The following is a 24,306-nucleotide window of genomic DNA, read 5'->3' as shown; positions in this document are numbered from 1 at the left end:
TTGATGCTCCGGGCTTGTTGTACCGGCTCTTCCCGGCACCCCTGTGACGTTGGGTAACGGGGTAATAATTGGGGGTTAGCGCTAGCTGTTTTTGTGGCTAACGCTAAGCGCAGCTCAGTAATGGACTCCGTCTATAAGACAGCTTCCACAACTAAGCCTGTCAAGTAAAGTAACGAACAAACACAACAGGTTTAAAAAAAAATTATTACAAAAAACGCTCCCCCACAAGCCCTCGTTAACCATTTTATTAAAATCAAACAATGAAAAACGCTGGTCATCGACGTAGTCCACCGAATCCGAAGGAGTCCACAGGATACACGGATCTGAAATGAGAATAAAAAAATAATAAAAATGGGTTAGTACATTTATTATCACCTGCTCGCACATCTCCCGCCCCGCATGACTACAACTCCCAGCATGCCCTTACAGTAAGGACATGCTGGGAGTTGTAGTTGTGTGGTGCAGGAGATGTGTTGGCAAGTGACAAGCTTGTCCCCTGCCCCAGCTGCAGGACTACAACTCCCAGCATGCCCTTACAGTAAGGACATGCTGGGAGTTGTAGTCCTACAGCTGGGGGCAGGGGACAAGCTTGTCATTCCCCTGCACTGCACAACTAAAACACCGAGCATGTCCTTACACTAAGGGCATGCTGGGAGTTGTAGTCCTGCAAAGGGAGCCCGGGCACACACACACAGAGAGTCACACACACACACACACACACAGTCACACACACTGAGTCACACACAGACAGTCACACACACAAACACTCACAGAGTCACACACAGTCACACACAGACAGAGACACAGAAATAGAGACAGACACACACACTCACCCATCCAGCGCAGCGATCCTTCTCTCCGGGCGCCCTGCGAGTGACGTCACTGACGGAGGGACATGGGAGCGGAGGCCGGCGCAACCGAAGACGTGGGAGCGGAGGCCGGGCACAGCGCAGGTGAAGGCCGGGGGGGGGGGGGGGGTGGTTTTCGGCGGACAGGCACAGCGCAGGTGAAGGCCGGGGGGGGGGGGATGGGTGAGTATATGCTGACGGACCCCCCCCCCGACAGACTCCTATATCCCCTAATCATGTCACTGTTCCGGTCGGGTCCTGTGATTGGCTTCTGGTCCTGGCCAATCACAGGACCCTGTGGGAAATGTGAAATGACAGCAGGGGATTTAGGAGTCTGCGGCGCCGGTATATGTAAGGAGCCCGGGCTGACATTACAGTGCAGCCACCCGGGCTCCTCATACGGCCTCCCAGCTACCCTCACGGGGACACTGATATCCCCCCCCCCTTGTCTCCCGCCCGCGCTGCTCAGCTCCCGCTGCTACAGGACTACAACTCACAGCGTGTCCTCACTGTAAGGGCATGCTTGTTCAGACTTGTAGTCTTGCAACAGTTAGCAGAGAGATGGGAGTTGTGTGGCGCTGGCAGGTGAGAGGGGGGGATGTAAATCACTGCAGTGTCCCTGTAGGGAAGTGAGGGTAGCGGGAAGAAAGTATGTCGGAGCCCGGGCGGCAGTAGCTTTTCCTGCTCCATGTTGGAGCTGGAGTAAATTTTGTAAATTTTTACAGCCATTGCGACTGTCGCAGTTAATAAATACCTGACTAAACCAAGTAAAGTTTTCAAACCCGCGTACCGTAGTCAAAAAAACAAAACTTGCTCTTCTTGCTCGCATAGATGATTGTTGCATGAAAAGTCACGGTGTCGCAGTAGCGACTTTTTTGCGACAAATTTACACAGAAAAACTCGGGTAAAAGGGTTGATAAATTCCCCTCTATGTCACCAGGTTTGTCACACAGGACTGGACTTAGCAAATGTGATGCCAGTTTTTAAAAAGGGTCAAAAAGGAGCCAAAGATATAGGCCTGTAAGGTTAGCATCTATCATGGCAAAATTATTTGAGGGAACTTTTCCTCCTTGGTATCAGGCAATTGGCATCAGCCTCATAAGGTTTTTGTTGCCTTCCTCTGGATCAACACAGTAGGGTTATAGGTTGAACTTGATGGGCTCTTTTCTTTTCCAACCTTACCCACCACTGTATGTAAATAACTGAAGATTATTTTACCCCAAGTCTCCAGTGGTAATGTGTTACACTAAGCTAACATTTGTATACAGGTATCAGCTTTGTGTAGGAAGCTATTGTTAAACAAGGCTAGTATTGTAACAGACAACAGGTGATTTCCATGTCACATTCTTCAATAGTTGGCAGAGTGACCTACATAGTAACATACTGGAAAGTCATCAGTACTGCTTAGACTGAAACATTTTATGTAAGTTTTATGCCACTATGTATAGCATTTTCCATGTAGTGCATGTGTATAAAGAAGGCATGGCCCTGTACACGTCTTAACAATGGGTGCGACGGAAATAATGAGCCTTCATATACTTTATTGTTGGCAGTTATGACTAGTACAGAGGTGGTCAAGGAGCATATGTAACTCATTACACATTGTGCGTCATACACAAAAGCTACAGATTTTACCAAGGTCAGTAGTTTATTCCTGTCCTTACGTCAACACTAAAGAGGGAGCAAATAAATCTTAAGTTATGAAAAGTCATTTTATATTTGCACAGAGACTTTCTTATCCATCTACACCAATCACAGCATTATTTAATCTAACTTTGTTTTGCAGTACCTACAGAATTTACTCATACCTATCCCAACTATCAGCCTTCATCTTCATACCAAAAGGGTATTACCCTTAGCCTGACATAGCTCCAACCAGGACTAACAGTGATAACCATAACTTCTTTGGCTTTGTTTTGTAGAAACATATTTTATAGAAATGTAATTATACATTGTTATAAAACAAGTAGAAAACAGAGAAACATGTATTTTATAAGGGGATACAAAAAAAAAGTTTATACACAGGGGGCATAGCTAAAGGCTCATGGCCTTGGTGTAAATATAAAAAAAAGAGTTCCCACCTCCCAAAACAAAGAATTTATGTCTGTAGAACTAGTGCATTATACAGTATATACAAAGTAAAGGAGTAAATCTTGTGCACCACTTGTGCACTTTTTTTTTAACTGAACTTGTGGAAACATTCTATAATGCCACAAAGCTATCATAAATTAAGAAAATCCAAGGACACCAGAGTCACAAAAATAAATAAAATTCAAATAAATATAATTCAAAATAAATAAAATTTCAAATCAACTGGTGCCAGAGAGTTAAACAGATTTGTAAATTACTTCTGTTAAAAAATCTTAATCCTTTCAGTACTGATCAGCTGCTGTATGCTCCAGAGGAAGTTGAGTTGTTCTTTTTTTAGTCTAACCACAGAGCTCTCTGCTGACACCTCTGTCCATGTCAGGAACTGTCAGAGGAGCAGAAGAGGTCCACTATGGGGATTTTCTTCTAAGCTAGATAGTTCCTGACATGGACAGATGTGTCAGCAGAGAGTAGTGTGGTCAATAACTAAACTACCTCTGTAGTATACAGCAGCTGATAATTACTGGAAGGAATTATATTTTTTAATAGAAATAATTTACAAATCTGTTTAACTTTCTGGAGCCATTTGATATATATATATATATATATATATATATATATATATATATATATATATATATATAGCAACAGAACAATGCAGCAGCACACTGCCAGCACAAGGATATAGGTGAAACATGAATATGCAGTTAAAATTTGGAGAGCTATACAGCTATAGTGTAATAGATGCAAATGTGAAATTATGAAATAGTGAGGCACTAAGCTTGCAAATTTGTCTCCGCCGGCGGTCAAATAGCTTGGACCGTCCCACCGCGATAAGGTGGCCCCATTGGGACGGACCCTACACTGTGAATATGCCTCTGTGTGAACAGTTCAGTAAGCATGGCAGGGTCTGGAACATCCAAGACACCTTATATACACACCTGATAGAGGTGGGTGGGGTGCAAGGCCAACATGGAGGTAGCCACTCCCCCGTATGTGCAATACAGACAAAGAATAACTCAGCCAGCACTTTAGTTGATACCAAACTATTATATGGACCTGGCCTGCAGGTGCATGCTACTAGCCTAGATATACAGCAACAGAACAATGCAGCAGCACACTGCCAGCACAAGGATATAGGTGAAACATGAATATGCAGTTAAAATATGGAGAGCTATACAGCTATGGTGTAATAGATGCAAATGTGAAACTATGAAATAGTGAGGCACTTAGCTCGCAAATTTGGCTCCGCCGGCGGTCAAATAGCTTGGACCGTCCCACCGCGATATATATATATATTTTTTAATAGTTTTCACTGGAGTATTCTGGAATACTAGACATTCAGCATCAAATTTACTTTGTCACAAAATGCCACTGTCCTTTCATCAGAGACTCTAATAATGTGTTCTCCTTGCTTAGCTTTCTGGTTTAACATTATAATACTGCAAAAAGTACAAGAGTAAATGTGCCCTAAATTAGATACTGGATATAATGCATTGTTCTAGAAATACGGAAGCACTGGTTTCTAGCATCCACAACTTACCTATTAACAGTACCTTTAAATTATGCATTTCATTACAAAGGAATGTATACCACTGTTCTCCCTTAAGGGGATATCGATGCTTAAAAGGGTAAGAGAAGGTGAAGGGCATTGTGGTTGATGGCTCTTACTGGGAATGGTCAAGTGTTGGGTGGGGGGGCATTCCCCACAATCCAGGCCACCTTTTGTTGGCCTTAAAGGCAGGCTGCTCCACCAGCTGAGGGAGATTTTCATGTTGCAGCTCACATTGCCAGAGAGCTGAGTGCTGAGATCTACCTTGTGGAGTGTGGAAGCTGGTGAGCAGAGTGCCTGGAGGCTTGGAAAAGACTTGCTTGATGCCACATGGCATGGACTCAGGTGTTAACAGACACCTAAGGAACGCAGGTGGACTTTTGTTACTTTTTCTTTTATCTGCATTTAAGACTGTTTGCTGTTTGCCAAATGTGAATAAAACACTAAACTTTGATTTGGAAAGTCCTGTTTCCGTGCCTCTATACTGCACCCGCACCTATCTGCAAGAGTGAGTCATCACATTTGGTGGAGGTTGCAGGCAAGGCAGTGAGGTCAGTGATTGAATTGCAGCACGCTGTTCGCTGTTGCTAAGAACTGAGCCTGGGATAACCTGTCGGAGTTGTTGCTAGAGGCAACGATCCTGTCGACAAATGACGACAAGTCAGTACGGCGGGAGTGTGTTCTCCAGTGAGTCAAGGCAAAGTAGTGTTCCAGAGACCACAGTGTTGCCAAAATGGAGGCTGTTATAAAAGCGCTCATAGAGGCCAACTTGCAACAGCGGGAGACCAACAGGCTCCAGCAGGAAACCAACAAGCATCAGCAGGAGTCCACCAAGCAACAGCAAAAGTCCAACATGCACCAGCAGGAAACCAACCAGCTGTTACTACAGCATATTATGGCGCTACAAGCTGCAGTGACAACCCAGAATGCCCCTGACTCCCGGAAACCTGTACAGTTGGCGAACCCCTCAGATGACGTTGAGACCTACCTGGCAGTCTTCGAGAAAGTGGCCACGAGGGAGAAGTTACCCTGAGGAAAGTGGGCCGAGGTCATCGCTCCGTTCCTGACATCTTGGCCACAGCAGGCATACTTCGACTTGCCCAACGACCAGGCTGTTGACTGCGAGGTCGTCAAGGGGGAGATTTTGGCCAGACTGGGGGTGAATGTGTTGGTCCGGGCCCAGCGGGTTCATCAGTGGGAATACAAGCCAGCTGAGCCTGCCAGGCCGCAGTATTACGACCTGTTACACCGCTTGCAAAAATGACTGCAGCCAGAGGTGCTAAGTCCCCATGCTATGCTGGACCATCTCCTGGCCGATATATTCTGGAGGGCTTTGCCTCATTCCCTCCAAAGCTGGATTGGCCAGGTAACCCCTGGCAACGCACTTGGGATAGTGGACCTGGTGGAAAGGTTCGAGGCCACCATGAAACTGCGGGAGGGGGCGGTGAAACCCAGGAGGTCCCCACCCTTGCCCAGGTGGCTAGAAATCCCTAAAAATCCCTGAGAGGTGTTTCCCAAAGGCCCCGCCCTGTTGCTCTGTTGGGGGTGTCAACAACCGGGACATGTTAGGGCCAATTGTCCCCAGCGGGAAGAGCCCATGGACATGAACTATGCTCTCCATCCGGCCATGTACGCCCAGAGACTGTGTGCTACCGGTGTTCCCAGGGCAGCGTACTCTGGTCATCTCTGCCAGATGAGGGTGGAAGATAGTGTCGGGGTGGCCCTGATAGATTCTGGTAGTACGGTGTCCATTTTAGGACATCGTCAGTCGTCAGACGTAACTCCGTCCTCCATCAGATGAAATGGCGTTATGCCTCCTCCCTCGGGTCAATCTCCATCAGGCGTCAGCCGCAACCCCCTCCTCCCTCCTTTGTCATCCTAAAGTCTCTCATCTGAAACTCCATCATCCCTCAGACGAAAAACTTTCCTGCTGTGTAGCAGAGCCAGTTCTGCTGTACACGCAATTCAGTGTCAGCTCTGCTATACAGACTCTGTAGCACATGTAGTGTCTGTAGTAGACACATCCAAGTTTCACAGTTTCAACTCTGCTATACAATGCTGTGCAGTGTCAGCTCTGCTATGCAGCAGGAAGTTGCGTCTGAGGGAAAATCGTCTGAGACATGACGGCATTTTGGACAAAAGAGTTTCGGATGAGGGAGGATGGAGTTGTGGCTGAAGGAGGACGGCGATTGGTGTGAGGGAGGAGGCGGGACGCCGTTTCACATGACGGAGGACGGAGTTCTGGCTGACGACTGATGGTGATTGGTCAGAGGAAGGCGGCGAGATGCCGTTTCACCTGAGGGAGCATGGAGTTGCGGCTGATGACTGATGGCGATTGGTCCAAGGGAGGAGGCGGGACACCGTTTCACCTGACGGAGGACGGAGTTACGTCTGACGACTGACGATGTCCTAAAAAGGGACACCGTACGGTAGCATGGTGACACTGGTGAGATCCGACCTGGTACCGCCAACCGAGTATACAGGCCGAAAAGCGGGTGTGGTGTGCATTCAAGGGGACTTGAAAGACTATCCTACTGCCCTGGTAACTTTGTCAACGACGACCAGCCAGTGGACTCATGAGATGGCCGTTGCCACGAAGTTGCCACGTGAGTTGATAATTGGGAGAAACTTTCCAGGGTTCGTGTCTTTGCGCCTCAGACAGGAGTCCCCCAAACTCGGCAGGGGTGTCCCCAATAGACTGGCCATACTCAGGAGTGACCCCAGAACCCTGGGAACCTGAGTCAGAAGGGACAGCAGTTGCGGTGACCACTACGGTGGAAGAAGAGTTTTCGTCTCCACTGAGTGTAATGGTGGGAGATGTGGAGGAACTGCCATTAGGACCAGAGTTGTCAGACCTCAATGTCTCAGGAGAAAATTTTGGTACAGCACAGCACCAGGACCCGACTCTATCTTGGGCCTGGGAAAATGTATTAATTGTAGAAGGTGCACCACAACAACCGGGAGCCAAGACTGTATACCCCCGTTTTGTGGTCCACCAAGGGATGCTGTATCGGGTAAACCAGGTATCGGGTAAGAGTGTGGAACAATTGGTGGTGCCTAAAGCATATCGGAGGCTTGTGTTAGAATTAGCCCACCAACATGTTCTGGGGGGGCACCTGGGCCAGCAGAAGACGCAGGACCGAATTTTGCAGAGTTTTTACTGGCCCAGCGTGTATAAGGAGGTCGAAAGGTATTGTGAATCTTGCCCAACATGCCAATTAACTAGCCCCCAGTCACATTACCGTAGTCCCCTGGTCCCCCCTCCCGATTATCGAGGTTCCGTTTGAACGGATCGCTATGGACCTTGTAGGCCCGTTGCCGAAATCTGCTAGGGGCACCAACACATCCTGGTAGTCCTGGACTATGCGACTTGGTATCCCGAGGCACTACCTCTGCAACATACCTCGGCCAAACTCATAGCTAAGGAGCTAATGGAGATGTTTTCCCCCGTGGGCTTACCTAAAGAGGTGAATTCAGGTAGAAGAAACAGACATGGTCGCACATCTACAATCTTGTATAATGATCTAATTGCTTCTCAGCATAATTTCAAAAACTAACAGGTTGTTAGTATACGTTTTGATCAAAAAGTACAAAGCCCACTCGCCACGTCAAGGCCACCTATTTCGAGTGGGTCCCTAACGTCCCTAGCATAAAATGGCGTAGCACTGGGCGGCGACCACCACCGCCGCGACACCAGTGCCCACAGGGGGGAACGACCCACTGGCAGAGTGGCACCAATGCCACTCAAACCAGTCTATAGGTCGCACCTCCCCACAGACACGGTGCCACGGTAGCAACGGACGCCGCACAGCACCACACCACACCAGGGTGCTACAGCTCACTTACCATGCTCTCCCAGTCAGACTGGGAGGCTGCTAGGAAAGAAATGGCCCTTGTGTAGCTAACTACTACTTATATAGGGTTGGGCTGAGGGGGTGGGGAAGAGTGCAGACACATGTTCAAACAAAAAAAAATGCTGAGAAATTTATGCTGAGAAGCAATTAGATCAAAATGCAATATGTAGATGTGCGACCATGCCTGTTTCTTCTACCTGAATTTACCTAAAGAGGTGTTGACTGACCAGGGCACCCCGTTTATGTCAAAGGTAATGAAAGAGCTCAGTAAATTACTGCAGGTGAAACAGCTACGGACCTCCGTGTATCACCCACAGATGGACGGCCTGGTAGAAAAGTTTAATCAAAAAAATATGTTAAAGCAGGTGGTGGCTAGAGATGGGAAGAATTGGGATCTTTTGCTGCCCTATCTCATGTTCGCAGTGCGAGAAGTGCACCAGGCCTCTACTGGGTTCTCGCCCTTTGAACTGCTGTACGGCAGACATCTGCATGGTCTGTTAGACTTAGCCAAAGAGGCGTGGGAACAACAGCCCACGATGCACAAAAGTGTGGTTGAGTATGTCCCTCAGTTACAAGAGCGGATAAAAACAGTGTTGCCCTTAGTTAGGGAACATATGGAGGCAGCTCAGCAAGCCCAGAGTAGAGTCTATAATCGCCAGGCTCGGGTTCGGAATTTTAACCCGGGGGATCAGGTTTTGGTTCTGGTGCCAACGGTCGACAGTAAGTTTTTGGCTAGGTGGCAAGGTCCCTACGAAGTGATTGAAAAGGTAGGGGAGGTGACGTACAGGGTACACCATCCCAGGCGAAGGAAGCCAGAGCAAGTGTACCATGTAAACTTGTTGAAACCTCGGAAAGATAGGGAGACTAGTGTGGCTCACAGCCCCCGGCCAGGTTTGTTAGGGGTGGAGTTTCCCATCCCTCAGTCTGGTGCGAGGGAAGAAGTTGCCACAGTGAAAATTGCTGACAGCCTTTCCTCTGCACAGACTCAGGAGGCCAGGGAGTTCGTCAGTAGCAACACTGATGTGTTCTCAGACCTTCCTGGACGTACTTCTGTCATCCGCTATGACATTGTCACTGAACCCCGGGTAAAAATACGGTTGAAACCATACCGGTTACCTAAGTCGTGGCGACAAGCCAACTCAGAAGAAGTATAACAGATGTTAAAATTCGATGTCATCAAGGAGTCGAAAAGTGAGTGGGCCAGTCCAATAGTCTTAATGCCCAAGCCAGACAGTACGTTGCGGTTCTGAAACGATTTCCACAAACTTAATGAGGTTTCCAAGTTTGATGCATCTCCCATGCCCCGAGTTGATGAGCTTATTGAGAAGCTAAGACAGGCTCGGTATTTTTCTGTTTTGGACCTCACCAAAGGGTACAGGAAGGTACCCTTGATGGAGGCTGCCATCAAGGGTACCTACAAGGTGTTACCCTTTGGTCTACATGGCACTTCCGCTACGTTTTAAAGGCTAATGGATATTGTACTCCGGCCACATCGTTGGTATGCCTCAGCCTATCTGGACGATATCATCATTCACAGTACAGACTGGGAAAGTCACCTTCCAAAAGTGCAGGCAGTGGTAGACTCCCTTAGGAAGGCCGGGTTAACTGCTAACCCCAAAAAGTGTGCCATAGGGTTAGAAGAGACCAAGAACCTGGGGTATGTCATTGGGCGTGGAGTTGTCAAACCCCAGGTAAACAAAATAGAGGCCATTCGGACAGGTGAAGTCGTTTCTGGGAATGGTGGGTTACTATATGAGATTCATCCCCTATTTTGCTATGGTGGCTGCTCCCTTAACAGACCTCCTGAAGGGACGCAAGTCCATAATGGTGCGTTGGAACGAATAGGCAGAGGAGGCTTTTTCCGCTTTGAAGTCGGCCCTCTGTGGATCTCTGGTGTTTGTGACACCCGACTTTAAAAGGGAATTTGTGTTACAGATCGATGCCTCTGAGGTAGGTCTTGGTGCTGTCGTCTCCCAGAAAGTCAACGAAAGTCAACGAGGAAGAGCATCCCGTCTTTCTCAGCCGCAAACAGACCCGGCCAAGACCAGGTATAGTATCGTGGAGAGAGAGTGCCTGGCCATTAAGTGGGTACTCGAGTCTCTCCGCTGTTATCTGTTGGGGAGGAAGTTTTGTCTTTTGACGGATCATTCCCCCCTTAAGTGGATGTGCCAAGCCAAGGGTTGAACAAAAGGGGGGGTATGTGAGAAGGTGAAGGGCATTGTGGTTGATGGTCGGTATGTGTCACCAAGGCTCCTGGAGTAAGAGCCGATAATTGTCCAGTGTCTGTGCTGCGATGCAGACTGACACTGTTGCTGTAGTATGGCTTGAAAGCCAATCCAGGACGGCTCTTACTGGGAATGGTCAAGTGATGAGTGGGGGCCATTCCCCACAATCCAGGCCGCCTTTTGTTGGCCTTAAAGGCAGGCTACTCCACCAGCTGAGGGGAATTTGCATGTTGCAGTTCACACTGCCAGAAAGCTGAGTTTTGAGATCTTCTTTGTGGAGTGTGGAAGCTGGTGAGCAGAGTGCCTGGAGGCTTGGAAAAGACTTGCTTGATGCCACATGGCATGGACTCAGGTGTGAACAAACACCTAAGGAATGCAGGTGGACTTTTTTTTAGTTTTAAGACTGTTTGCTGTTTGCTAAGTGTGAATAAAATATTGAACTTTGATTTGAAAAGTCCTGTTTCCATGCCTCTATTCTGCAACTGCACCTATCTGCAAGAGTGAGTAATCACAACGGTTATCCAGGAACAGAAAATTACAACTGATTTCTTTATAAAAAATAAAAATAAAAACACTACCCTTATACCCAGGTTGTGTGTGGTATTGCAGCTCAGTTCCATTAAAGTGAATGGAGCCAAGATGTACTACCAAACACAACCCTAGGAAATGTGTAGTGTTGTTTTTGGGGAAAAAATACCTCTGTTTTTGTATTCCTGTATAACACCTCATATTGTCACACCAAACCACTAACATGTTCTTACACAGCTTGGGTTTAGTGTCCCAATATGGCTATGGTATAGTATTTAACCAGACTTATATCCTGTGACTTCTGGTGCATGTGCTTTGCATTGTTGAGTAAATCTTGCTTCATTACACTTGTGATAGATTACTTTTCAATAAAAGCAAACTAGCTTATTTTTCCTTACAATAACAAAACAGCACCTCATCCCCCTTTAAATTCCTTTACTGTTCCAATGTAGCAGGTACCATGATTCCCCAATGGTGTCTGTTTCTGAAGTGGCAAGTTGTTGAGGCAGCTATACAAACTACTACAACTATGCAAACAGAGACTGGCAGGGGTCCACGGGATTTAAACAGGTGATTTTTTATGCTATGACATAAGCAGCTGCCAGTTTAAACAGGCACTGTCCTTTCAACAGAGGTTGCATACATCAATATAGTTACATAGTTACGGTACATATAGGGGGAGTAACATTTTTCTCACTAACTACTGTTTTCTTTGAGACAACAGTACCTGCTAATTCCTTTGTCTTGGCTTTCCATGCCATTTTGCACCTCCCTTTCTATATGTGTTCAATACCTTTTCTCTGTGTCAATTTACATTATTACACATAACTGGTTTATTTGTATGTATGGTTACTTGAGTTGTTAACAAAACCTGGTGATATTTTTATGGCAAACGCACTTTTGGAAATATATTTAGTGAGAAAAATGGAAGCGTGTTCAATACTTATTTCATAGGATGTAGTTAATACGGTTGAAAAAAGGCACATGTCCATCAAGTTAAACCAAGGAGGTAACAGTGATAGTATAAGCAAATAAAATAAACTTTGTAATATAGATTTTTGAAGAAGGATAGCCTATAAGCTTACTGAAGGACATTTACATGCTGCCAATAAGAGTTCATGGATAGGGGAGTGGGGAAGAGGGAGATGGGATGGCTGGAGATAGCTTGTAGTCAGCATTCGATCTAACCCTAATGATTAATTTGCAGCTTACATTACTCAGTACTGCTCCATAATTTCCTGTATGTTGCTGCTTGCTTTCTATGTGTGTGTGCTTTCTATGGGAGACATTATAAAGACTAAATTCCACCCACTAGCTCAGGGACAACTGAAAATTAGACATGGAGCCTGCACTATGTCTGGTTATCTAATGACCAGAAATAGTGTTAATCCTCATGTACTCACAGAACAGTTTATCCTGAACAGTTACCTGAAACTTCAAGCATGCTTCAAGAGTATGTTCCCATCTGTGAAAGTGCCTCTGTCACAATTCTGGATGGAACATTGTTTTCTGTCAAATATACATCTCAGCTGAACTTACTGAACCCCGTTTTAAAGGGATTTTCCAGTACTGGGATTTTCCACAGGATAGCATATTGATGACTAATTGGCAGGGTGTACTGTTTATTGTATAGTAGTGAGTAACTGCAGCTTAGCAGAACTGAATGGGCGGCAAGCTACAGTTACCCAGTGCCACCACTATACAATAAATGACACAGGTCTTCTGGCCCCATTTACTCTATAATGCAGGTGCCTAACTGCTGATCAGTGGGGGTGATCAGCAACTGGTGATGTGGATGGGCAACAATCAAAAAGTCCCAGAAACCTCCTTTAAGTCAATATTCATAATAAATAATTTTGTAATACTCTTACATCATAATACAGCATTCCACCACTATAGAACCCTGGTATTCCTTGGAACCTGGCGGGGACTCTGTAGACAGCAGCAAGTGCTATCACTTTAGCTGCTGAAATTGCAAACCGATTTGTCTGCCCAAAGATGTTTAGCATAGGGACAGGTAAAGCAGTGGACAAATCTTGGCCAGAATGTGGAATTTTAGAATGCTATACCTACACTTACCCTAAGCATTCCCTAGAATGTGATAAGATGCTGCTTGGGGATGGGGTAAAGTGTTCCCCAGTGATATTAGGGTCAGAGTTTACTGCCCAATTTTAATTATTCATATATCTTCTATTTTATTCTAGGTTATTTCGATACCAGTTGTACATTTTTTAAATCACAGTTAATAGTTTCCTCCAAAATAATTATAAGGTTATAGTATAAGAAGACATGTGATTGAAATAAATCATGTGCTACTTTAACAGCTAACCAGTGTCCTTCCTGCAATGACTATGAGAATTACAGAGTTCACTATGGGCTGTAATCCAGTGAGAGTGAGTTCTCATTAAAGCAAACCACACTCCCTCCCATTCTTACATTAGTTGCTCACAAAGATCAGCCAGTCCTTTCTGAGCTGCAGTTCCTGAAGCGTCTGCTGGTGAGTTGCTCTCTCATGTTTTGAAGACTTTTACGGTAGTTAATATTTATTCTAACTTTTACACTATATAGTCTTAACTTCCTTTTTCTTATGAATAATCCACAAACATTTTTTGCCATTCTTTATTTGCTGTACCCTTCATAGGCATGGAAGCATATGGCTGTGTCCGTGTGTCTTGTGGTTATTCATTACTATTATTTGCATTATTATTATACTACATAGCTTTGTCACCTTGTAACTTGTTAGATTACTGAATTTCATGTAAGCAGTGGAAATGTCATATGTTAGTAGTTGCAAACCTTATATTTCTGCTCCGTTCTTATGCCATTAAATAAAAAGGTTTGTGATTGCAGCTAATTTGTTACGGTTAAGAGATTATGTCATGGCTGAATATATATATATATATATATATATATATATATATATATATATTAAGGCGGGATTCATATACAGTTTGTTTTAGCAAAATTTTTGGGGGTGTTTTCTACAGCATTTTTCAATCCAAAAAGTAAATTATGATAATGTTTACATGCACATCTTTCATTTCAATTCATTTTATTAATTAAAGGGGTACTCCACTGGCCAGCGTTCAGAAGCAAATGTCCCGAATGCTGTTTTTGCGCTGCTGGGATCGGCCACGCCCCTCGTGACTTCACAGCCATACCCCTCAATGCAAGACTATGGGAGGGGGTGTGACGGCCATCATGCCCCCTCCCATAGACTTGCATTGAGAGGGGGAATGCCGTGATGTCACAAGGGGTGTGGTCGACCCCTGCAGCGCGAACCATCGGAACATTTACTTCTGAATGCTGGCCAGTGGAGTGCCTCTTTAATGCCTGGGTGCAAAGAATGTGCAACTTTTAAATGGTTTGAGGTCTTGGATCTTAAAATGTGCCTGTCATTTAATAAAACTTTTGACATGCCACAGAGATGTGTAGAAAGTTATGATCGGCCGGGGTCTGAGTGTTCGGATCCCCATCAATGATTAGAAAGGGCAGGGCAATCTTACTTAGAGCAGAACCAGAATGCTATTCTCCTCACCTGTCAGGTCCCATGGCCAGTATGTAAGGGTCCCAGGACCGGTATGACAGGTTCTTTTTAAATTTGGAACACAATAGGTATAAACAATTCACAAGAAGGTGAAACAATGAATGATAAAAACAATACTACCATCTGTATAAGTCTGCATGAGCAATAAAACATAAAGCAAATGTCACAAATGATGGAAGTGAAATTCAGGAATGCATATGCATACATAGTTTTATGGTATGCCTAGTTTATGTGGGCAGTAAACTATAACACAACAAACGCCTGGTCATTATCCTTTAAAGGTCTTTAAAGGGGTACTCCAGTGAAAAGTTAAACAGATTTGTACATTTCTTCTATTTATACGTGTGATATTCACTGTTAGGGCATATGGATGTATTGGTGGCAAGGGTCCCATGAGACATTTTTGAACCAATAAAATGGTTGTGACCTTCACTGAGACTTGGTTTCAACCAAATGAAAAAAAGCTACATAATAGTGCAGATTTTGGGGCAAATTTACACCTGCTTATAACAAGTATGGATTTGAGTTCGCCAAAGTTATTGGGAGAAATCTTCATTAACACAGACTGGCATAAAATATGCCAGATTTTGTAAAATTGGAGCACTGTTTTCTTAAAGGGGTCTTCCCATCTCATGAAGTATATCAATGGGGGTTCAACCATTGGGACTCCTGCCAATCCCAAGAATGAGACATAATTGAATGGTGAATGAATGGTGAGGACGATCCCTGCACGACCACTGATTTGTTAATTCTCAATGGGGCTGCTGAACATTTCTGAATGCTTAACAATATATTGGTTGAAGGGCCTGTCTTGAGAACATGACCACTTTTTAACCTCTTAAGGACGCAGGGCGTATGGATACGCCCTGCATCCCGAGTCCTTAAGGACGCAGGGCGTATCCATACGCCCGTGGGAATTCCGGTCCCCACCGCTAGCCGGTTGGGGACCGGAGCCGGATGCCTGCTGAAATCGTTCAGCAGGCATCCCGGCATATCGCCCAGGGGGGTCATTATGCCCCCCCATGTCGGCGATCACCGCAGATCGCTGGACAATTCAGTCTAGCGATCTGCGGCGATTCCGGGTCAATCGGGTCTCCAGTGACCCGGTGACCCGGAATTACTGGCTGTTCGGGGCCGTCTCTGACGGCCCCGAACAGCCAGAGCCTGCAGGGGTGAGGTGGCACTGGTGCCACCTGACGATCGCCCTGATTCGTCGGCCGGATTACCGGCCGACCAATCAGGGCGCCTGCTGCGGGTGTCACTCCCGCACCCGCACCGCCCCTCTTCCGGAGGGCGTGAGCGGGTGCGGGAAGACGACCCCGGGTGCTGGGGACCCCGATCCCCGGCGTCAATGTTGGGATCGGGGCCCCAGGAGCGACGGCGACGGCGAGGGACAATCCTGTGATGAAGCAGCAGCAGGAGGTGAGTGACAGCCTCCTGCTGTTTCTTAGCAACAGCTCCCAGCATGCAAAAAGGGCATGCTGGGAGCTGTAGTTATGTAACAGCAGGAGGCAGACCACCACAACTCCCAGCATTCCCTTATGGGCATGCTGGGACTTATGGTTTTGCAACAGCTGGAGGCACATTTTTTTCTATGGAAAAGTGTACCTTCAGCTGTTGTATAAACTACAACTCCCAGCTTGCACAAACAGCTAAAGTGCATGCTGGAAGTTGTAGTGGTGCATCTGCTGGTTGCATAACTACAACTCCCAGCATGCCCGTTGGCTGTCGGTGACTGCTGAGAGTTGTAGTTTTGCAACAGCTGAAGGCACACTGGTTGTGAAACTTAGAGTTTTTTTTTTTACCTAACTCAGTGTTTCACGACCGGTGTGCCTCCTGCTGTTGCAAACTACAACTCCCAGCAGTCACCTTACACCATGCACCGTACATGCTGGGAGTTGTAGTTTTGCAACAGCTGGAGGCACACTGGTTTTGAAACACTGAGTAAGGTCACAAATTCCGTGATACATAACCAGTGTGCCTACAGCTGTTGCAAAACTAAAACTCTCAGCATGTACAGTCTGTCAGCGCATGCTGGGAGTTGTAGTTTTGTAACAGCTGGATATCCCCCCCCCCCCCAAATGTGATTGTACAGGGTACACTCACATGGGCGGAGGCTTACAGTAAGTATCGGGCTGCAAGTTTGAGCTGCAGCAAATTTTCTGCAACAGCTCAAACTGCCAGCGAGAAACTACTGTGAACCCCCGCCCGTGCGGCTGTACCCTAAAAACACTACACTACACTACCACAAAAAATAAAATAAAAAGTAAAAAAACACTACATATACACATACCCCTACACAGCCCCCCTCCCCTCCCCAATAAAAATGAAAAAGGTCTGGTACGCCACGGTTTCCAAAACGGAGCCTCCAGCTGTTGCAAAAAAACAACTCCCAGTATTGTCGGACAGCCGTTGACTGTCCAGGTATGCTGGGAGTTTTGCAACAGCTGGAGGCACCCTGTTTGGGAATCACTGGCGTAGAATACCCCTATGTCCACCCCTATGCAATCCCTAATTTAGGCCTCAAATGCGCATGGCGCTCTCACTTTGGAGCCCTGTCGTATTTCAAGGCAACAGTTAAGGGTCACATATGGGGTATCGCCGTACTCGGGAGAAATTGGGCTTCAAATTTTGGGGGTTATTTTCTGCATTTACCCTTTTTAAAAATGTAAAGTTTTTGGGAAAAGAAGCATTTTAGGTAAATTTTTTTTATTTTTTTTACATATGCAATAGTTGTGAAACGCCTGTGGGGTATTAAGGTTCACTTAACCCCTTGTTACATTCCCCGAGGGCTCTATTTTCCAAAATGGTATGCCATGTGGGCTTTTTTTGCGGTCCTGGCACCATAGGGGCTTCCTAAATGCGGCATGCCCCCAGAGCAAAATTTGCTTTCAAAAAGCCAAATGTGACTCCTTCTCTTCTGAGACCTGTAGTGCGCCAGCAGAGCACTTTTCACCCCCATATGGGGTGTTTTCTGAATCGGGAGAAATTGGGCTTCAAATTTTGGGGGGTATTTTCTGCTTTAACCCTTTGTATAAATGTAAATTTTTTGGGAAACCAAGCATTTTAGGTACATTTTTTTATTTTTTTTTACATATGCAAAAGTCGTGAAACACCTGTAGGGTATTAAGGTTCACTTTACCCCTTGTTACGTTCCCTGAGGGGTCTAGTTTCCAAAATGGTATGCCATGTGTTTTTTTTTTTGCTCTCCTGGCACCATAGGGGCTTCCTAAAGGTGGCATGCCCCCAGAGCAAAATTTCCTTCAAAAAAGCCAAATGTGACTCCTTCTCTTCTGAGACCTGTAGTGCGCCAGCAGAGCACTTTTCACCCCCATATGGGGTGTTCTCTGAATCGGGAGAAATTGGGCTTCAAATTTTGGGGGGTATTTTCTGCTATTACCCTTTTTAAAAATGTAAAACTTTAGGGAAACCAAGCATTTTAGGTAAAAATTTTTTTTTTTTTTACATATGCAAAAGTCGTGAATCACCTGTGGGGTATTAAGGTTCACATTACCCCTTGTTACGTTCCCCGAGGGGTCTAGTTTCCAAAATGGTATGCCATGTGGGGGTTTTTGCTGTTCTGGCACCATAGGGGCTTCCTAAAGGTGACATGCCCCCCAAAAACCATTTGACGCTCCTTCCCTTCTGAGCCCTCTACTGCGCCCGCCGAACACTTTACATAGACATATGAGGTATGTGCTTACTCGAGAGAAATTGGGTTTCAAATACAAGTAAAAATTTTCTCCTTTTTACCCCTTGCAAAAATTCAAAAATTGGGTCTACAAGAACATGCGAGTGTAAAAAATGAAGATTGTGAATTTTCTCCTTCACTTTGCTGCTATTCCTGTGAAACCCGTAAAGGGTTAAAACGCTGACTGAATGTCATTTTGAATACTTTGGGGGGTGCAGTTTTTATAATGGGGTCATTTATGGGGTATTTCTAATATGAAGACCCTTCAAATCCACTTCAAACCTGAACTGGTCCCTGAAAAAAAAGCGAGTTTCAAAATTTTGTGAAAAATTGGAAAATTGCTGCGGAACTTTGAAGCCCTCTGGTGTCTTCCAAAAGTAAAAACTCATCAATTTTATGATGCAAATATAAAGTAGACATATTGTATATGTGAATAAAAAAAAAATTATTTGGAATATCCATTTTCCTTACAAGCAGAGAGCTTCAAAGTTAGAAAAATGCAAAATTTTCAAATTTTTCATCAAATTTGGGGATTTTTCACCAAGAAAGGATGCAAGTTACCAAAAAATTTTACCACTACGTTAAAGTAGAATATGTCACAAAAAAACAATCTCGGAATCAGAATGATAACTAAAAGCATTCCAGAGTTATTAATGTTTAAAGTGACAGTGGTCAGATTTGCAAAAAATGGCCGAGTCCTTAAGGTGAAAAAGGGCTCAGTCCTTAAGGGGTTAATGAAGTTTATACATTCTTTAGAAGCAGTTCTACAAATAAAATAGGGACAAAAGGGTATTTGCATGCCCCATCTCAATTTTTGGTGAGCATTACCGTCAGGATTCCTCTCTCCCCAGGTTTTGCGACATAACAAAAGTGGACCACCAGTGAACCAATAAGTCATGCTGCCCTTAACTTTTGCAAGGAATGGAGAGTGTTGACATGAACCAATACTCTGCCAGCCCTCCTGCCCTAAGGTTATGAACCAGCACCAGAAAAGGGAGTTTAATTTTAAAAGTATATGCCAACCAGTTATCCATTACACGCCACTGTAAAGCTCTGCACACATATGTTGAGAAATCCAGATCTGTCCCAGATGGAAACATTGCATGTAACAAGTTGGTTCTGTTGCATCCAGGGTACCATCCAGTGCCCTATAGGTTAAAAAGGTGTACAATGCTGGACCTGTGTATCATATTATTATGTGGTGCAGCCATGCCAGATGGCAACTGTGCTGAATGGGCTGATAAATGTGAATGTGGCGGAACAGGTTTCATGGTATATACATTGAACCTGTTACCTAACATGCAAACCTATTAATCTTGAAAAGGATAACCCTCAAACCAGTAAGTGAGGATAAGCGTAATACGTGGACCTGTATCTTAAGCCAGCCATAAAATAAGTTTTACCATATAGTAAAACTATTCAGTTTAATATATAAGCTATTCTGTTTTACCTGTTTATTGAGTATATTTATAGTATAACTGCAATAGTTTGAAAATGGTTAACGAATCATTGCAGCTGTATAAGATGTGAAATGATCCTTTATTAATGTAGAGATGATGTTTAATGTGTGCTGGACATTTTTCAGACACAGAGACCATTTCCTTTGTAGAGGAAGTTCATCCTAATCTATTATTAAAAATATAGATAGCTTAGTAATGGGGAAAGATAACAACATAAAGTGCCCTCGTTGTTGAGTTGTTTTTAGTTTTTTCCTTTCATATGGTATTCATACAACCCTTTACAAATGTATGAATAAATATGGGCTCAACAGGACAGGATCAAACAACATATAATGACGGCAGGATGACACATATTGACTACAGTCTGTAACCACATGGACACATAGGTCTGCAGAAGAGCTGTATAAACAAGGGGGGGGGGTAGTTATTAATTGTGATGTGATTATTTTGCACAATTTTTGCACTAACTGCAGATGTTGTGTGATTTTTTGCAGTTTTCAGCGGGGCTTGCCAAAGGGGTGTGCCCTATTGGAAAAAAGGCGTGGTTGTGGGTGAAGCGGGCTGGTTGCCTCACCAGATTTATGGCAGTTTATGCTGGCAAACCAGCTTAAATTGCTGTTAAAACCTCTGCTAGCTTAGAGGTATGCGCCACTACATAATTCCAGCGAGTCTGTGCATTGGTAGGGGGGAGCCTATTAACTTGTGTAGGTTACCCCCCAAAATGATAGAATAAAGTCAATGGAAATTTTTTGAAAGTTACTTCATTCTAAGTGTATTGGACCAATAAAATAATAAATTGAAAAAGTACATGTAACCTGCGATGCTCATATTTGTAAGGTGCGTTTGCAATGTGTTAACACACCCTTGGGGATAGCCTAGCAAGTCAGTCAAGCCTAAATCATTATGCTAACTTACACTGAGCAACTAACATTATGAATACTGATGATACTTGACATCTTAGCAATAATTGCTTTAAGTAAATGGACAGCAGCCAATATCATGCACATTAAGGGAAATTAGCTTGAGAATGCAAAAAGAAATAAGAATTTAAGATAATTTTCTATTTGAATCTAAATTCACATTCTAAAGTGAATCTGTCAGATATAATTTCATTTTATCCTATGGTACCTAACTAATGATACAAAAAAATAAATAAAATTTCAATGCTAATATACATTTTTAGCACTCCCATCCCTGCAAATGATGTCCACATTATATGTGCCAATGTCCAATAAACATATATAGTTTTTTTTTAATAGTACATTGGAAAATGCTAGATTACAGTGGATATGCCACAAAGAATGTTTATTTAAATAAAGACCTTTTTTTTTTTTTTCTTTACATGTTTGTATTTGTGGTTTTTAAAAGTCCACTGAAGAGTTATGGTGTTTACCTATAGAGTATGGCAACATCTTGTGTCTAGAGTGCATAATAATGTGCACGTCTACCTAGTGATCCGAGTGGTGATGGAGACAAACAGACACTATAAGCACAGACTCTTTTCTACATAATGATAATATAAGTTGAGAAACAATGGCACACATAGGACTTCCTATTTAAGAGCATTTATTCATCAATTGGAAAGGAGGACTTCATGGCAGACATGCTAACCAGATACAGGCAATGGCCATTTTGTGTACGCCTCACAGACCAGGGGAAGTGTAGGATAGGAGTATGTAAAATGTCACCCTTATCTGTGGGGTATGTCTGCCCTGATGTCCCCTTTCAAATGCATCAGTAAATGCTGCTAAAAGGAAGCCCCTCCCGTAGGCTTGCATTGAGGGGCAGAGCGTGACGTCACACGCCGCCGGCCTTGTGGTCGGCCGTAATCAGACCCGGAGCGAACACGCTCCGGGGACTGATTACAAACGGGGTGCCGCGTGCAAGATCCCGGGGTCCCTAGCGGCGGGACTCCTGCGATCAGGCATCTTATCCCCTATCCTTTGGATAGGGGATAAGATGTCTAAGCACCGGAGTACCCTTTAACTTATTTATAGTATGACTGTGTAGAAAGCTGTCTGTGCAGAAAGTGTCTGTGTCTTTAGGTGGACATGCACACTGCTATACACTCTGGATACTAGATGGTGCCATACTATATAAGTAAATACCATAACTCTTCAGTGGAATCTTTTGCATCAGTTTAAATACAAACAGTGAAAAAAAAGGGTATTTGTCTAAATCGCTCTTTTGCAGATTTTGTGTACAATATTTTTAGTAGAGAAATGTCTTACCTGAGGTTTAAAAATTGAGAACGAAATTGTGAGACCTACAACTTCTTGGTGAACAGATCAGAAATGGGGCCATATGCTAGAGATCCAGTTTGGCAGTGTATTAGTTTTGGTTCCCTCTCCATGCCCTCTCTGACACCCTTGGGCCAGGTCCTAAAGCATTTGTTATCTAGCAACGCAATTCTGTTAGCTTGGCTGTTGAAGTAATATATAATTGGCAATTTAACCATACATGTCTGTATTACAGAGGAATGGCAAACACAGAGCTGTAAGAAATGATGCTCCAGAATTGTTATTCCATTGGAAATACAAGGATTTTTATAAAACAGAGCATACTAGTCTGCTAATAGAGTGTTGCAATACGTTTGTTTTTTATAATGTAAGTCAAATGGAAACGGATTCTGCTATGTGGCAGACAACAGAATCTGGCTTTACTATCTATTTATCATATACATTTTTATCCTTTTCAAGAGTATACAAACATGTACTTTAATATTTAAACACAAAATTCAGTATGCACCCAGCCTACAACAAGCATAACAGTGAAGGCCACAGGCCCTACCCAATAGTTATAACTACAACCCGAGACCTCTGTTCTCAGAATATATCCTTCATGTTGTCATGTGAAGTATTGCTATAATTTCTTCATTTGTTTGGACTAGTGGTTTTATAGTTGACATGGCATTTAGGCTGTAATTTATATAAACATGCAACAAAATAATGGCTTTGTTGCATGGTTATTGTATGTTGTAAACCTATACTATAAATCACATGTGCATGGGTGAAAAGCATTTTTGTGTTTGCGTGACTAAGAGCGTGGGCAGATAGGGAAGTTGAAACTCCCATTCATACAGAAGTTTATCCTTGCAACAGCAAATATCGGCATACCATATTTATTTTGCATATCTATACTGTAGCTCTATATGATCTATCTGCTTCTTGTTCACACCAGAAAAAGATTGCAGAATTTCAACACAAACTACATAATGCTGTGAAGAAAAAAAGAAAGAGAACTGAAATCTCATAGAAATGTACATGTATTTAGAGGAGATATCCAGCCAAAAGTTAAAAAATAAATGTATATATAGAGTCATGGCTGTAAATGTTGGCACCCCTGAAATTTTTCAAGAAAATGAAGTATTTCTCACAGAAAAGGATTGCAGTAACACATGTTTTGCCATGCACTTTGTATGTATTGGAACTAAACCAAAAAAGGGAGGAAAAAAGCAAATTGGACATAATGTCACACCAAACTCCAAAAATGGGCTGGACAAAATTATTGCCACCCTTAACCTCTTAAGGACGCAGGGCGTATCCATACACCCGTGGGAATTCCGGTCCCCACCGCTAGCCGATTGGGGACCGGAGCCGGATGCCTGCTGAAATCATTCAGCAGGCATCCTGGCATATCACCCAGGGTCATTATGCCCCCCCATGTCGGCGATGGCCGCAGATCGCTGGACAATTCAGTCCAGCGATCTGCGGCGATTCCGGGTCAATCGGGTCTCCAGTGAACCGGTGACCCGGAATTACTGGCTGATAGGGGCCATCTCTGACGGCCCCAAACAGCCAGAGCCAGCAGGGGTGAGGTGGCACTGGTGCCACCTCACGATCGCCCTGATTCGTCGGCCGGATTACCGGCCGACCAATCAGGGCACCTGCTGCGGGTGTCACTCCCGCACCCGCTCCGCCCCTCTTCCGGAGGACGTGAGCGGGTGCGGGAAGACGACCCCGGGTGCTGGGGACCCTGATCCCCGGCATCCCTGTTGGGATCGGGGCCCCAGGAGCGACGGCGGCGGCGGGACTGACCTGTTCCCTGAGCAGCAGCAGGAGGTGAGTGACAGCCTCCTGCTGTTGCTTAGCAACAGCTCCCAGCATGCAAAAAGGGCATGCTGGGAGCTGTAGTTATGCAACAGCAGGAGGAAGACCACCACAACTCCCAGCATTCCCTTCTGGGCATGCTGGGACTTATGGTTTTGCAACAGCTGGAGGCACATTTTTTCTATGGAAAAGTGTACCTTCAGCTGTTGTATAACTACAACTCCCAGCTTGCACAAACAGCTAAAGTGCATGCTGGGAGTTGTAGTGGTGCATTTGCTGGTTGCATAACTACAACTCCCAGCATGCCCATTGGCTGTCGGTGACTCTGCTGAGAGTTGTAGTTTTGCAACAGCTGAAGGCACACTGGTTGTGAAACTCAGTTTTTTTTTTAACTAACTCAGTGTTTCACGACCGGTGTGCCTCCAGCTGTTGCAAACTACAACTCCCAGCAGTCACCTTACCCC

At 44.6% G+C, this 24,306-nt stretch overlaps 1 protein-coding gene across 1 annotated transcript in view; it reads left to right on the top strand.

Annotated features, from left to right (window-relative positions):
- The first annotated feature begins 13,513 nt into the window (after positions 1–13,513).
- LOC130284735 (lipopolysaccharide-induced tumor necrosis factor-alpha factor homolog) overlaps positions 13,514–24,306 on the top strand; it is a 41,030-nt gene continuing 30,237 nt past the window's right edge. The window contains exon 1 of the mRNA XM_056535424.1: positions 13,514–13,592. The gene's annotated coding sequence lies outside the window, so the exon portion shown is untranslated. The remainder of the gene's footprint in view (positions 13,593–24,306) is intronic.

The sequence above is a fragment of the Hyla sarda genome, chromosome 8 (assembly GCF_029499605.1).
Source record: "Hyla sarda isolate aHylSar1 chromosome 8, aHylSar1.hap1, whole genome shotgun sequence".
Taxonomy (NCBI): domain Eukaryota; kingdom Metazoa; phylum Chordata; class Amphibia; order Anura; family Hylidae; genus Hyla; species Hyla sarda.
Note: the sequence above shows the minus strand (reverse complement) of the source record. Positions and strands in the feature narration are given on the sequence as shown.